Here is a 17,037-nt window from a genome sequence, read left to right on the forward strand (position 1 = left end):
CTATTCCTGGAAATCCAATAGGGTACACAAAAAAAGTATGTAACATAGCTTCTGCCTCAAATAATTTAATGCAAATTCATAGAAAAGACATTTGTGTGAAAAAATAAGAAGACAGCATTTAGGCTTCAAGTTGGTTTTGGATTCTAATCCACCAGACCTAACATTTTTCTTCTTTAATTTGAATTGTCAGGTAGGAAAAAAACTAGGCCCAAGAGGGTGAGGTTTTTCCAACTGACAGTAGAGTTTAAACAATATACTTAGTGATGGATCCGATTAACAGTTTTTTTCTGACTCATGAGCAATATATTCTATAGATTAAGTAAAGAATTTAATGTCTTAAAGTTTAATGTTACTTTCCAGGGAGATTAAAGGAGAGTTCTGTGTTTCACATTGAATGACTAGCCCAAGAAGAGCTTTTAACTGAATATATATTTATGTTTCTGAGCTATAGATATAATGGTCAAACACAGTAGAAGTTTATATCTCACTATATAGGAGCTCAAGTAGGGTAAGGAGGTCTCTTCCATGTGATAATTCAGGTATCCATGACCATTCCATTTGGTGGCTCTATCATCCCCTAGTTCATCACTGTCATCAGCATCCAACCTATGGAAGAGGAAAGAAATACAGGGGAAGCACACCTGTTTCACAAAAGCCTTGGCCCCCAACAGTACACGTCACTTCTACTAATTACATTGGTGAGAATTAGTTATATGGCCACATCCAGTTGCACAAAGACTTGGAAAAGGAGGTTTCTCATCTATTAGCCTCTTTCGAGCTTCAACTGTATACCACAGAAGAGAAGAATGGATTATGGTGGACAGTCACAATTGCCACACATTAAGGCATATCACTGTAGGGCGCCTGGGTGGCTCAGTTGGTTAGGCGACTGCCTTCGGCTCAGGTCATGATCCTGGAGTCCCTGGATCGAGTCCCGCATCGGGCTCCCTGCTCGGCGGGGAGCCTGCTTCTCCCTCTGACCCTCCCCCCTCTCATGTGCTCTCTCTCTCTCATTCTCTCTGTCTCAAATAAATAAATAAAATCTTTAAAAAAAAAAAAAAGCATTTGTGGAATTATTAAAAAAAAAAAAAAAAAAGGCATATCACTGTATTTCAAACCACCAGAGATAAACAGCAGATTCTAAAAGATCCAGAGAGAGAAAAACAAGGCACTTACCAGTTATCAGAATGCCATCAAATTTCTCAAAAAAACACAGAAAGACAATGGAGAAAAATCTACATAATTCTGAGAGAAAATGATGATCAACCTAGGATTCTATACCTAACCAAACCATTAACATGAAAGGTAGACAGACTTTGCAGACTTGTACAATCCCAAAAGATTTACCTCCCAAATACTTTCTCAGGAAGTTACTGGAAATGTGCAAGGGTAGAATCTAAGAAATGTGCAAGGGTAGAATCCAAGAAAGAGGAAAACATAAACACAGAAAACAGAGGGTCCAAAAAATAAGAGTGAAATGAACTGAATTCCAATGATGGTGGTGAAAAGATACTCCAGTCTGACAGCTGGACAGCAAACCTAGACAGCAAATTAAAAGTGATTAAAAGTATTTTACATAGTAGAATACTTTATTCTAGACACTTACTGCAACTAAGAATAGCTTTTAATTTTAGCAAAGAAAGGCTAAATCAAGGTAATTTTTTTAAAGCTAAACCATGTCTACTTCTATGTTACTAACATACTGAATGTAATCAATTACCAAAATTCATAGACTTGGTCAGCAGTTCTCAAACTCTTTGGTCTCAGGACCTCTTTACACTCTTAAAATTTCTATACATTTTAGTTAATGATAGTGATCATGTTAGAGAATAAAATTGAGATTTTAAAAGATTTTTGTATATTGATTCACCTAAAAATAATAATAAATCTAAATTGTATATTGTCATAAATAACATATTTTTTTTAAGATTTCATTTATTTATTTGAGAGAGAGAGAGAGAGAGCATGAGAGGGGGGACGGTCAGAGGGAGAAGCAGACTCCCTGCTGAGCAGGGAGCCCAATGCGGACTAGATCCTGAGACTCCAGGATCATGACCTAAGCCAAAGGCAGTCGCTTAACCAACTGAGACACCCAAGCGCCCATAAATAACATATTTTTATTTTAAAATAACCATATTTTCTAAATCAAAATACTTCAGTGAGAAGAGCAGCATTGTTGAACATTTTCAGTTCTCTTAAACTTCTAGCTTAAGAGAAGACAGTTCATTTCTTATATTTGCTTCTGTATTCAGTTTGTTGTGATATGTTGTTTGGTTAAAATACATGAAAAAAAAGTGGTCTCACACAGATATGTTGTTGGGAAAGAAGGGAATATTTTAACAGCTTTTTCAGATAATTGTAGTTATTCTTCATTGATTCTACACCAAAATGTGAAATCAGAAACCATATCCATGAACTTTTTGTATCCTGTTACATTAAAAGTCCTTGGTCTATCTTGCACTTTGAATGGACCTTTTTGTTAACCGTGCATGATTAGTCACTTGAGAAGCACTGGTCCACTGAGCTTTTCAGATCTTCCAAATGCTAACCCATTTCGTGTCAAAAATCACATTCATTAATATCATCATTATTCTCATTAGAAAAGACTGCAGGTATTAGGAAACTCTCTAGTTCATGGTGGTGGATACAAGTTTTCTAAATTTTGAATTTTTGTGTGAAAGCTCCAATTTTTTCACTGGAAACAAATGTCAGTTCCTTTTTAGAAATGATCAACTCACTTCATTGAGTTTCAAGAAAATGTCTGCCAAATAAATCAGAATAGCCCTAGTTTGTCTGACAGTTGTTCCTCCAAGTGAAAATGATATTCCATGAAAAAAAGCAGCTACTTCAGCATATAACTCAGAGATACACATGTTTTTCTCCAAGACAACCATCATACTTCAGTATGTAACCACAGCACTTTATATTTTCCCGGCTTTATTAAGATATTAACATATGATCATAGATCAACAGATAACAGCATAGTGATCTGATATATGTATATATTGCAAAATGATTATCACAATAAAGTTAGTTAACACATGCATCACCTCACACAGTTACAAATTGTCTCTGTGTGTATGTGTGTGTGTGTGTGTGTGTGTGTGTGTGTGTGTGGTGCGAACTTTTATCTACTCTTCTTAGCAACTTTCAAACATACAATACAGGGTTGTTAACTATAATCAGCATGCTGTACATTACCTCCCAGAACTCGCTCATCTGATACCTGGAAGTTTGTATCCTCTGACCATCCTCACCCACTTTCCTACTCTCCCACCCCAGCCCCTCACAACCACCACTCTGCTGTTTCTGAGTTTTACAACTTACGTACTTCCCACTTGGTCATACAGAATGTTAACTTGACACACACTCCAAGGTTAAGATTTAATAAAATTAATAACCTTTACTGCTTTATAAAGATATTCTTAAGTGTAACTGGCATTTTTTTTTTAACTGCAAGTGTATGGCCATGAAAAATCCAACGCCTCCTGGTAGGATTTGGCGCCACTGGCTCAACTCAGGCCGCGGTGCCAACAGTTTTATCTACCGTTGCTTTTCACCGTGCTCGCAAATGTCGCCCCAGTGAAAAAGGCAAATAACAGTTCAGTACTATTATGAAAATAACTTTGTCCTCTGAGTCACCCAGAAAGGATTTCAGGGACCCACAGGCTCTGTGGATGGTCCTTTGAGAACTACTGATATAAGCACTAAGTGTTATAAATGATCACAAACAAAAGTCCTCACTTTTTTGCCTGGCTGAAGTAAGAATTGAGTTTAGCCTTCAAAGGTGTTCAGATCGTACCTAGATAGTAGGACACAATAGCAATGACCCTTGATAGCTTAGAGGACCTAAGTCCCAGTGTTGCCATTTACTAGTCACAAGACCGTAGACCAGTCAACCGTGTTCCTTTGAGTGTCATTCTCCCCATCTACATATTAGAGATAATTCCATCCACCTCTTAGGGTTGTTGGATACACTAAAACTATTCCAAGTGTGATTCCCTGAAGCCTCAGCACCAATATCACCTGGGAACTTGGGAGAAATGCAAATTCTGGAGTCCCGACCCACATGTGTGGACTCAGAATCCTTGGGAGTGGGACCCCCAAATGACTTTTATCCACACTAAAGTCTGAGAAGCACTGATGTCATGCAAGAAACTGTAAACACTGTGGATCTACATCATAATGATAATATTTAGAAAAGAAAGTCTTTCCAGTCAAAGAATGGCATGAAGATAGCTATTTGTGTTTTTGTTTTAGCCCCTAATCACACACACACACACACACACACACACACACACACACTAAATTATTAGACATACCTTATTCATATGTGCATCATCCACCATAGGGTAGCCCTGGTCTTACTGTTGTTAAGATACAGGTGTTCCATAGAAATGAATTTAAAAATACAGAGCCAAGAAATAGCCTGGAGAAAGGGAAGATGGCAAAGAGCAGTGTGTGGAGAAGCAGTGGGAAATGATGCTGGATGTGGTTAAAGTAGGCGATGAAATGTTTATACTTTTCACAATGGGCAATGAGGAGGCAGATTCTTGACTAGCAAAGTGACATGAGGAAAGGCATGAATTAGGAAACTGGTTTGAGGGCCGTGGTACAGAATGAATTGGAAGGGAGAGGACATGAAAGCAAGGCAGGTTTCATTGGGACCATACATTTTTTTCCTCCCCAGAGAATAAAAAAACCCTCGACTGAATGTGGACAAGATCCACATACTCACAGACACTTGTCTGGTAGGAGTAAAACCCAAGATAAAGAAAACTGCAAGAATGAGTATGTTATATATCCATTATTTACCCCAACACAGCACTTTGGCCTTCCATTTCAGTTCCAAGCCCTCCTGTTAATTCACTGCCCTCAACGTCCCCACATGCTCTTCTTTTCTCAGTGGCCCAAGTTCTTCCCTTTTCACTGAAGAATATCTTTTCTTTATTTCCTATCCTTTAACTCTCTCTGCCTGCCAAAATTTCTAAATGATGAGAAATGATTTTTGCAAGAATTTCTATGCCACAGGAGAGGAGAAATGGAAAAACCTTATGTCATGGTCAGAGTCTGCCTCTCTTCTCAGACATAGAAGTAGTTAGCAACAGCTTTTTTAAGATAATGCTTTGATTTTCGTATTTTAAAAAAAGAATAGAGAATAAAATGAAAACAGGAGAGAAGCAATGTCTGTGCAGGGCAGGCTTGGAAAAGATTAACAAATCAAAAACACAAGGACCTTGGAGCTGATGTTGAGTTTATCTGTTTGTGTGTACTGGGGACAGAACCAGGTCAGAATGTCCTGCTGGGATTTATCTGTCCTGGAATGGAATTACCCTGAGTAAAGCTAAAAGCATTTAATGCAGGGTATAGGATAGCAATGGTTGAAGAACCCTCAGTTTTCACCCTTAATTAAGCCAAACTAATTACATTAATAAGATTCTCCAAAGCTAACCCTGTCAAAGCATTCAAACTGCTCTGCACTTTTGGCTGCAATTACACCAGGAAGTGGAAGCTAAAAATTTAGGAGCGTAACCCACATCATGTGACTTCAAAGCTCTGAAGGAAGGCAAAATTTTAAAATCACAGAGTGAGGAGTAGATCTGAGAACGGGGTGGGGGGAGGGAGTTTAGCGTCTTTGATACTACATCAAGGTGCATCTTCTACTTAATTTAACTTGAATCCAAGCACTCAGATTCAGTTAAGTGGGGTGAAAAACAAAGCCTTTTCAATGTTACCTAAGATTTTTGGATGAAAGTTCAATGAGAAGGTAATTTATTTATTGCAGTATGATATATATGAAAAATGGAACTTAAAAAGAATGCTTGAGGGGCACCTGGGTGGCTCAGTGGATTAAGCATCTGCCTTCAGCTCAGGTCATGAGCCCAGGGTCTGGGGATTGAGCCCTGCATTGGGCTTCCTGCTTGGTGGGGAGCCTGCTTCTTCCTCTCCCGCTCCCCCTGCTTGTACTCATTCTCTCTCTGTCAAATAAATAAATAAAATCTTTGAAAAAAAGAAAAAGGAAAAGAAGCTTGAGAATGCCATTTCTCATTTAACCATTTGAATTGAAAACAAGACCCATTTATTGGAATGAAAGCATGGTAAGATTAATATAAACCATAATTACTTTTGTCCCTTTCCACTTCATTATAGGTAATACCTGGTATAGTTCTAGGTAACAAAGATACCACTATGAACAATGCAGAGACAGGGTTCCTGTCTTTATAGAGTTTATATTCTACTAAGGGAGATGGAGAAAAAAGAAGTGAACATATGACTATAAATATACAACATATAAAGTATCTCTTAAGTATCAAATAGAAAAGTGGCTAAGATAGAGATGAATTAGAAGGTAAGCTTAAATAAAATGGTTAGAGGAGGCATCTCTAAGAAGATTCAACAATCAAGGGCCTTCATGGAATGAGTAGGAGAGAAAGCCATAGGAAACAGAGACTCACATCTCTCTCTCTCTCTCTCTCTCTCAAATTCACCTGTGAATAGGGAGCCGAGGATGGGATGATTGCTGGAGGGAATATGGGGACTCAGAAGGTTTTGGGTTTTTTTCCAAATTCAGGAAAAACCAGAGCATGTATGTGTGCTGAAAGGATTGGGAATGGTCCAAGGGAGAGGAAGGGGTTGATGAGAAGCATAGATGGGATCTAGAGCATAAGCCTAAGAATGGATATGAGCAGAAACAAGATAGGAAACGAGAATGTGCGGTTACAGGTCAAGGCATGAAATTCCCTGCAGAAGCTTTGGCGTCATTCTCCTCTACCCCCCTCACCTCAGAACCTTCAAATTTACTTACTCTTTCCCTCCTGAAACTCTCTCAATGTAAACTATTGACACATCCTATCAGCTTGAAAATCCTTACGAATTCCATCTCCATAATTGTTCATTTTCCTGAATACACAAATGTTTGCAAACATAGCACCGCCAACCCAAAGCAGAGGTTATTTTTAACAGGTAGTCCTACGATTTTGTTTCTATAATATAATGTGGTAAATGAAACATTTTAGAACAAAAGATACATTAAAAGTGGTCCCTCCCCGCAAAAAGGTAAAATCCAGAATCACTGCATATGCAGTGTTCCATACCTTTCTCCTCTGTTCTTTTTATTATATTGTCAAGGCCTGATACTCATTTTTCCATCCATAACACCTCCACTTTTCATATCAGTGTGGCATTCAAATCATTTCTTGAATATAATATCCCCAATGCTTTACAGAATATGTCTCTTCTCTGAAAAACATGTGTATTTATATATTCCTATATCCCCCTCATTTACTTTCCATTACTAAATTAAGAAAGAAATAATAAGAGACTTAAAATAAATCACATTACTCTGCCTTGTCCAACTGGATAGGTAGATGATTTTCAAATATAATCACGAATGCTGGTTTAGTATAAAAGAGTTCTTAATTTTTCAAACCCAAATGCACTGAGTTATTTTAAGCCCTGCTACCATCCGTCAGTTGCCTGGTGTGGAAGAGCATATGACTTAGATAAAGCTGGAGCGACTGGAGCCGTCACCACAAATCACCAGGGAGAAGGCTGCTTGCAGCAGTGATATAGGCCGGAAAGTGCCCCGCTCCCCCCAAAAAACCCCATGAAGAAGTTGATGTGGTGTTAAAGCTAATAGTTTACAGTGGTTCCTGCCATCTGTCATCCCACCGGACCACACAAGTAGGAGATGAGAAGAAATGCATCTTTCATGCTGATGTCCCACAACGTCATTTTTTAAGTTACAGGCATTGATAAATTTCATTTGCTATCAAAATTAATCCATAGCTTTAGAAGTGAAAGCAGTGGTGAGAAAGTTTCAAATGAGGTTTCAAATATCTCTACCTTGACCAAAACCCATCTAAACTTTAGAAATATTTCTAACCTTCTACAGAATGAATGCATTTCGCCTATAGTATGAGTTTTAGGTAAGGAATTTTATTTGTTCAACTGCTCCTGTCTTCATTAAGAAACATCTGCTCACAAAAATTATGTCTGGGTTCACAAATGCAGGTAGCGGGCCAATCTGAATAACTCAAAACGTTTTCCAAATAACAATTAAATTCAAAATGAGATTCCATTTCATACCCACCAGAATGACTAAAACTGAAACAAAAGTAACAAGTGTTGGTGAAAATACAGAGCAAATGAACTCTCACACTGTTGATGCTAGCACAGATTCATTCACTGGTAAAAAACCAATTTAGAAAACTATTAAAGCCAGTGGTGTGCTTAATGTTTAAATGTTTAACAACGGATTCTCGGAAAGGGGTCAGGGGTCTGATTTGTAGCGTTTGCCTACTTCCATGGTGTATGTACCTCCTCTGATGGCCAGGTTCAAGTACCAATGTGACATCACTGAACAGGAGCTTGGGAAGAGATGTGCAAAAATAGATTCATATGACCTGGTACAGGCCACTCCATCTTTCCTTTGACTAGAGCTGAATCTTCCCCGTAACCCTGAAATTTTTCTTCTAATTATAATCCCCCCCCCAAAATGCACATATATGTTCATGAAAAGCAGCCTACAAGAGTGTCATAGCAACACAATTTTTAAAAGCCAGAAACTGGCAACAACCCAAATGTCCATGTGTAAGGGAAAGAATAAGTCATGTGTCCGCATACAATGGAATAATAGTCAACAGTGAACAAACTACTGCTATGCACGTCACAAGTGAATCTCTCAAAACACAGTGTGGATCAAAAGAGCCAGATGGCAAAGAATAATGATTTCATATACATAAAGTCTAAAACCAGATAAGCCTATTGGGTGTCGCTAAGAATCAGAATAATGGAGTGGTGGCACCTGTGAAGGGGGACAAAGGAGGCTTCGTGAGCAGGCGATGGAAACACAGGTGTTTTCATCCTCTAAAACTTCCTTGAGCTGTGAAGTGATGATTGTGCACTCTTTTTTTCTGAATTGACACAACAATTAAGTTTACTTAAAAAAGAAAACTTTCAGACATAACAATTCTGTGAGTTCATTTTCCTCAGTGGTTTTTCTTTATATTAACTGTGCATCTTTTACAAACAGCATGGACTTTAGAGATAGACTGGATTTCAAGTCCTGGCTCTGCTACTTACAGACGATGTGACTTGGCACATCTTACCTCTCTAAGCTCCAGTTTTTTCATGTTTTATATGAAAATCATAATAATATCTCCATCAGTACATAATGAAGACTAAAAATAATATATTAAAGTGCCAAATATTGTGTCTTTTCTACAATCCATAATCCTCAGAGCAGTCAGGGTAATTTTTTTTTTAAGAAAATATACATCTTATCCTATTAGTCTCTTGCTTAAAACCCCCCAGTTACTTGGAATAAAATAAAATCCTTACCATGGTCTGCAAGACTCTACATGGCCCCTGCCCTCCTCTGTGACTTCAGTTCCTACTATATTTAATCTCACTCCCTGCACTCTAGCCATATTGCCTGTTCTTTGAACACACCTGGCTGTTGCCACAGGGCCTTTGCTCAAGCTGCTGTCTCTGCTTGGAATCGAGTGCCACATACATGCACATTCAATTCCATCTCTAGGCAGGTCTTACATCAAAAATCATCTTCTCAGAAAAAGACCTTCCCTGAACTCTCAATAAAGTAGTCTCCTCAGTCACTCTCTATCCCGTTGCCCTGTTTTATTTTCAACATTATCCTTACTCGTTGTTGAAATTACCTCAATGTATTGTTCTTCTCCCATCATGCAGCCATTCACCTCAACTAAGGCAAAAGAAGGCGGTGACAGTGTCTGTTATTGACTACTTTATCTTCCAGGACTAGAAGAATGCCTTGCAGATAGTAGATGCTCACTAGCTAGCTGCTGATTGGAAAAATGGATTAACTGATGAATAAACCATAGGTACTCCCCCACCCCACCCCATAAAAAGAGTCAGTGTTTCCTTCAAGGATGCTCTCAATATGATCTGGATTGGAGAGCAAGAAAGAGCCCCTTGGAACATCCTTATATCTCAGAAGAGTTTATGAATCAAGAAGTATACTTACTACATTTGCTTCTTGAATCATTCAGTCTTTATGTGACAATTCTTATTTCCTTCCTATTATAGAACTTAACTATCAGGACAAGTTCAAGAATCACCTAAAAGAAAAATGTGGTATACCACCTCAAAATGGTAAAATACATGCATTTGACAGAATAAACAGTTTGAAATTGGAATCACTAAAGATATTGACTCTCATACATGGGATGCTGTGTTACACGTAATTTTTGTAACTGCATTATACCTTTTAGAGAACCATGCTTAGGGCCCTTTTGTTCCCCTGGGATTTCAATGGAGAAATCCTAAAATTCTTGCCTTCGACATGACTCTGTTAAAAGCAGGTCTTCTTGCTATCCCTGGGAAAATAGATCTTTAAAATCTTAGTCATTTTTTTTCCAGGTGTAAATTGAGCAATCCTTTCAGGACACCAAAAATATTGTTCATCCCCACAGTCTCTCTTCTATGCAATTTGTGTTCTCTTCTTTATTATCTAGTCTGGGGCTAAAATAATTTGTTAAAATTAAAACCAATCACCAGTATGTAAACCAAATTATCAGAGGGAGTTTTTCCAATGTTTCTCTAAGCTGAATATTTAGATCTGCTCTATTCAAAATCACTTATGTTTGAAATTATTTAAAAACACATTTGATTTAACAATCCCCAGATTTATGAAAATGATATATATTCTACCAAGTTATGAAAGCTGATACAAAAAATTTTATGTCACCTAATTAATTTGGGAGACATCAGAAGGATTATCGTTTAAAACAACAATGAACTGTATGTATCTCCAGCTGCATTTTTTTTTAAGCTACCTTATTAAATGGGGTTTTCACTCAGTCCAACATGAGGGGTGTCTGCTTCCTTATAGCTAGCATAGATAGAGATGTGCTAGGAGTGGGGCAGGAAAGGGTGCAGAAGAGAAAAATGGAAACACAACAAATGATCTGGAAACCTTATAGACTCAGCCTGCTAGGGGTGTGTCTGCTTTAGAGAGAATTGGATAGGGGAAGAAAGATGTTGATGCCTTTGATCTCTGAAAAACCTTGGAGAGGCAAGACTAACACAGTTCAGGGTTAAAAAGAGATTAAAAACAAAATGCTTAGAGGAGATGGGGTGGCAAAGAGAGCCAAAACTTTTTAGAGTAATGGAAGCCAGCAAACACAGGAACTATGATCAGTCTCTAACTTCTCACACTTTGGGGCGCCCGGGTGGCTCAGATGGTTAAGCGTCTGCCTTCGGCTCAGGTCATGATCCCAGGGTTCTGGGATCGAGTCCCGCATCGGGCTCCCTGCTAGGCGGGGAGCCTGCTTCTTCCTCTGCCTCTGCCTCTCTCTCTCTCTCTGACTTTCATGAATAAATAAATAAAACATTTAAAAAAAAATTATAACTTCTCACACTTCATTCAGAGCTTTCTTCAAACTGCTGAAACCATGTTACTTCATAGCAGTTGGGCCAGCTTTATGAAATTTTTTTTTTAAACTGACTCGCAAAGAATGAAATTTCTCTTCAGTATCATAATTAAATAAATGCTGTTAAAAGGAAACTCTTATAATGAGTTTAGAAATTAGATCATTTCTTTTCTCAAGAGGCAGCCTTATTTTATAGTCCAGATGGCCATGCTGACCCTTATTAACACAAATTAAATTGCACATATCACCTAAATTGTGCCACATAGTTTTATTCAAGAAAAACAATGAATATTAGCAGCCCAGCTTTCCACAGAAATTTCTTCTCTGGTAAAAGAAAGGGCACTCATCAGAAAAGATCAATCTTACCCTCTTACATTGAGATCTGAATCAGCCATGTAATTACTACCTAAATATAAAAACATAATTTTTGCGTCAAATATATGTTGGAGAAAACCAAATTAAACCTATTACTCTAATTTTAATTGCTTTGAGGAATGATGTCACTGATGCAATCGGATGGCCCAGTACAGTTAAAAATTAAAGTGAATGAAGAGAAAGTATTTTTGAGATGTTTCATTCATGAAATCCAACAAATGGGAGTTCCCTTTATTTAAAGTAATAAAGTTCTCTTCACTTAAAAGTTTTGAAAACACATTTCAGTTGGAAAATTATTCCTTACAGGATTGAGGGTAAGAAACTCCATAGAAAGAACATCATAAGACATCTACACAAAGAGTAACATGAATTTCTGACAAAGTCACACCAGATGCAAAGAAAAGCAATTATAACTAAAGTAAATAGGGCAATATCCCTAAGTATGTGAAGCAGTGACTGACTACAAGGGATTGACTGAAGAAATCCACATTCAGCACCTGTTATTTTATAGCAATGGTTAACTTAACAATGGATGTAAACTGTAATAATTTTTCCATGATGTAAAATGCACTCAGAAAAATCACAAGAATCAAACTCTAGATTTGAATCATTTGGAGTATGACAGTCAAATTACTACCTGGGTCGGCTATGTAGGATACTGGTTGGGGATGTGGATGCTGCCGGTGAACTGCACAGATTCCCATCCCAGTTCTGCTGGCCTTGGCCTTACCCCAGCAACTTGACCTCTGGTGGGCCTCAGTGTCTTCACTCGAACACGGGGATAACGTTAGTGGTAGCAGCACTAATTTTATATACCGATGCCACAATACCTTCCAGCCGTTCATTTGTTTTCTGATTTTATCACAACACAGAGCCAGGTTCTCCACTTTGCAAGACCAGAAAGCAGTCTTTATCAATAAATCCAGAGTCTACCACGTTCTCAGTAATGACTTTATAATAACTAAAACTGCAAGAGATGGTAAGTAACTAAGAATGACAAGCCTCAAAAGTAATTCCACGAGGTAAACATCATTATACTCGTTTGTCACGAGAGGAAACTGAGGTTTAGAAGTTTAACGCTCCCAAGATAACAAAGCAACTAAATGGCAGAGCTGCCCTTTAAACCTGGCCTATAACCCTCCAATACCACGCTGCAATAATAGTTCCCATAAATGTTTTTATTCTGCAATAAAGATGTATAAGGACACCCATGTTTTTATAATCTAGCACAGTGAGTGGTTCACAAAGTGTGATCTGGGAACTCCTGGGGGTCCTCAAGACCTTTGCAGAGAGACTGTGAGGTCAAAACTCCTTTCATAATAATATGAAAACATTATTTGCCTTTTTTATTTTCATTCTCTCGTGAGCAGACAATGAAGTTTTCTAGAGGCTATATGACCTGCGATGTCACCACAGATTGAATGCAGAAGCAGATATAAGAATCCAGCTGTCCTCTATTAAGCCAGGCAATAGAGAAACTTGCAAAAATATAAAGCAATGCAGACTTCTTGCTAACATTCTTTTTTTAGTTTTAGAAAATAAGATTATTTTTCATTAAAATGTTACTTATGTCAAATGTAATGAGTTTGTTATTTTTAAATAATCAATACATATTTTTTCAGTTTTAAGTTTGAATATACTAAAAATCTCTAGCTATAATACACACAGACAAAAGCACATAGACAAAACCTCAATTTTTAAGAGTCTAAAGGGGATCCTAAGAACAAAGAGTTTGAGAACCTTAAAAAAAACTCATAGCATTTATGATATTGTCAGTACAGGAGCATAGGTGAGAAAACAAGATTATACAAGGAGTGGTTTTCAATGAGCACTTAAGTTAGCCTGGCAGCTATCTGGGCACCCTGAAATTGAATGTCATTTTTATCACTGCATCCACCCAAACTGAGGGCATTTTTCCACAATGAAAGACTTTCCATGAGATTATTGTCAGGTGATACTGTGATTTTTAAAAATTATATGGGAGTAAAATGGAATATGAATTAGGAAGTGAGAAGTTGAATGCCTTCATCATGAGATTGTATTGTGTGTGTTTTAATAGGACTTCAAATTTTAAAAGATTATCAAGGAATTCCTTCAACACAGTATATTGAAAGAGGGTCAAGAGCTTAGCTTGCCATAACCTGTGATGAGTCTTTAACTTAAAAAAAAAAAGTATATATGTGAGTTATAAAAATGTAACCATAATGAAATTGTATATAATTGCTATATTATATATCACAGTATGTGTTACATACTATGAGATATATATAGATACAGATAATCTGAATAAACTAGTTAAGTGACAGAAGAAATTAGAAGGTCCCCTTGATCAGTGTGACAACTTTCTTAATCTGTGGGTAGCTAGCTAAATGTTCACAACACAAACTAATATCTTTGTATATAACATGTGTATATTTAGATGGTGCTTGTCATCTCCAGTTTATCAGCAAAGTAACCATAGAAGATTTGTAGACCAAAATTTTTTTCCAACTTTTACTATATGTCTTTTCTGCCTCTTAAAATCTTTTCTGCCTTATTTCCCCTATGTAGGGAATAGTAGAGCATAGACAGAAATAATTCTCACATACTTAGACCAATGCTAACGGTTAAAATATGTAATAACCACAGGCTTCAAGAATGAAAATGATGAGGAAAATATATTAACAAAATGATACCAATTTGCTAAACAAAGTCTGGCACATCCATGCATAATCTACATCATAATAGAGGGATGGGAAGAATGCAGTAGTAAAAATACTTGCCCCTTTAATAAAGCAGGATCAAAATACTTTACGCCAGACATTTTGACTCCAAGATTTCTCAGATCCACTATTTGACTTAAACTCATCCAAGTAAGTATATATAAAAGAGCAAAATATGCGAAAGGAAGACTATGACAAAGAAAATGTGCCAAGCAAAAGGCCATAACCTACTTCTCAAACATAAAGAAAACACAATCAAATGCTTTTGAGTCTTCCACAAATAGGAAGTCATTCTCTTAAAGCAGGTGGTGGTGTGGAGGAAAGAGATTTGAGTTTAATATGTAATGTTTAAATTGGTTAGTGAGCATGAACTCAACACTATTTTTCTCTTTTATTTACATAAAGGTCAACTGCTGACTGAAAAATCTGAGCTGCAGGTGGGATATTTAGTTTCCTAGATGACCTCTTACGGTCACCCAAGACTCACACTGGCATGTGAAATAGAGCTGTTTATATTAGAAAGTACAAAATGATCAAATAACAAGAAGGATCCTGAAAATGTCCTTTAAGATAACAGAAATTTTCATTTATAAAATAAATTTAGAGTAGATCAAAACACTTAAAATGCATACCATTAATCCTGAAATTCTACCTTTAGGAATGTATCCTAAAGAAAGAATTTGACAAGGGCTCCAAAATGTTATGAAGAGGGAAGTTTATTTCAGGATTGCTTAACAACTGAGTGTAATGGCCAATAATGTCAACTGGTTAAACAAATGATGGTACATCCACATACTGAAATATTAATACAGTCAACAAGAATAATAATGATGATGTTTGTTGAAAAGAAATGTGTTAGCAAAATATTGTTTAATTAAGAAGCAAGTTAAAGTCAGGACAAAGTAGCATAACCCTTGATACCATCTTGGATAAAAAAGTTATGTGTGTGTGTTTATCTCAAAGGTATATAATAAATAATTAAAGGATTAAAGGTTAATCTTTGGTGAAATTATAGATTTCTTAGACAAACTAATTTTTTATGTTGTTCTATCATAAGTATTCCTTTGTAATAATGAACACATTTTTATAAAAAATTAATATATATAAAAGGATATTGATCCATGAGGTTATAGCCAATTTCACACAAAAGTTAAGAAAGAAGCTTTTTTCCTGATCCAACCAGTCATTTCTATGACAGACTGCAAATATCCTCAGGACAATCTTTCTGGACTGACATGTTTTTTTCTTTCCCTCTAAAAAGTTGAAAGATAATGCAGTATCCTGTGCACACTTTTTTCTTAGAGTTTTATTTTCCAAACCACACCTTAATTTATAAAACAAGAAAGCAGGCCATAGATTTATTTTTCTTCTTGAAAGAATAAAGAGTTTTTATTTAGGTGATTTTATAATAGAGTAATAACTCTAAAGTTAGATACATAAAAATAATTGACCATTCTCTTCCATCATTGTCAAATTACTTAGAGCATGTGTTTCATCTTTTATGTAATGTTGGAAAGAATGATTTCTTCAAGGTACCTGAAAGCAACAACCAGTAGAAACCTCTGCAAGAAAAGCAGACTTTGTTAGGATTACATGTGTCTGGATGCAGAAAAACTTGTTACACCTGACTGATTACAAGTAATCCGAGCAAATAACAGATAATCAGGATCAATTTCTCTCTAAACAGACCAGCAGATGCCCAGAAAGTTAGTAAATTTGACTCATGGTTTAATAGGCTATGTTTTCCAATTATCCATAGCAATAATGTTAAGAGTATTTATTAACGGTCAACTACAGAACTACAAAGCAGTTATTATTAGAGCAAATTCCCATCCTCGTGGATAATTTTTTTCCTATTGTATCTTGACCAGTTGTACTGATCCAGCAGGAGTTGAAATTTAAAACCAATCAAATTGATTCGTTTGTTAACAGGACCCAAACTAATATGGATCATTGAAATTAGCGGATGTTTTTTTTTTTTTTTTTCTTACATCCAACTTCCTCCTCCACTGACTCTCTTTATCAAAACAGCCAATAAGCCAAACTGCAAGATAACCTGAGCTTGCCTTCTGCTTCTGGCTGAAATCCTTAATTAGAGTGCCCTAAATATAGACCCAGAAGAAAAGAATCTGTACCATCACAAAAACTGCCCTTAAGCTAACAGCTAAATTATTTAGAATCAGCTATACTCATCAGAAGATGAAAACCACAACATGTTAACAGAAACACTTCAAACCAGAGCTGTCAAACTTGCACAAAACCATTGTTAGACCTGGAATAAAGTAAAACTAGAAACACCACTAAATTTCATTTAGTTTGTTGGCAAAGTGAGTTGACTCAATAAACTTCAGCCTTACTTTCCTTACCTCCCTCCTCATCTGGATGCATGAGCCCAAAGTTGCAGGAAGAAAATATGGCTAACTCCTAATAGTACATATATAACTGACACTGTATCTTTAATCACATTTTTTTCAGAATTCTCCCTGCCCACAAAATGGTGTTTGAATTACAGATTATTTAGGGTGAGGGGAAGCACGGAAAAATTTATA

Source organism: Halichoerus grypus, chromosome 7 (genome assembly GCF_964656455.1).
Source record: "Halichoerus grypus chromosome 7, mHalGry1.hap1.1, whole genome shotgun sequence".
Lineage (NCBI taxonomy): Eukaryota > Metazoa > Chordata > Mammalia > Carnivora > Phocidae > Halichoerus > Halichoerus grypus.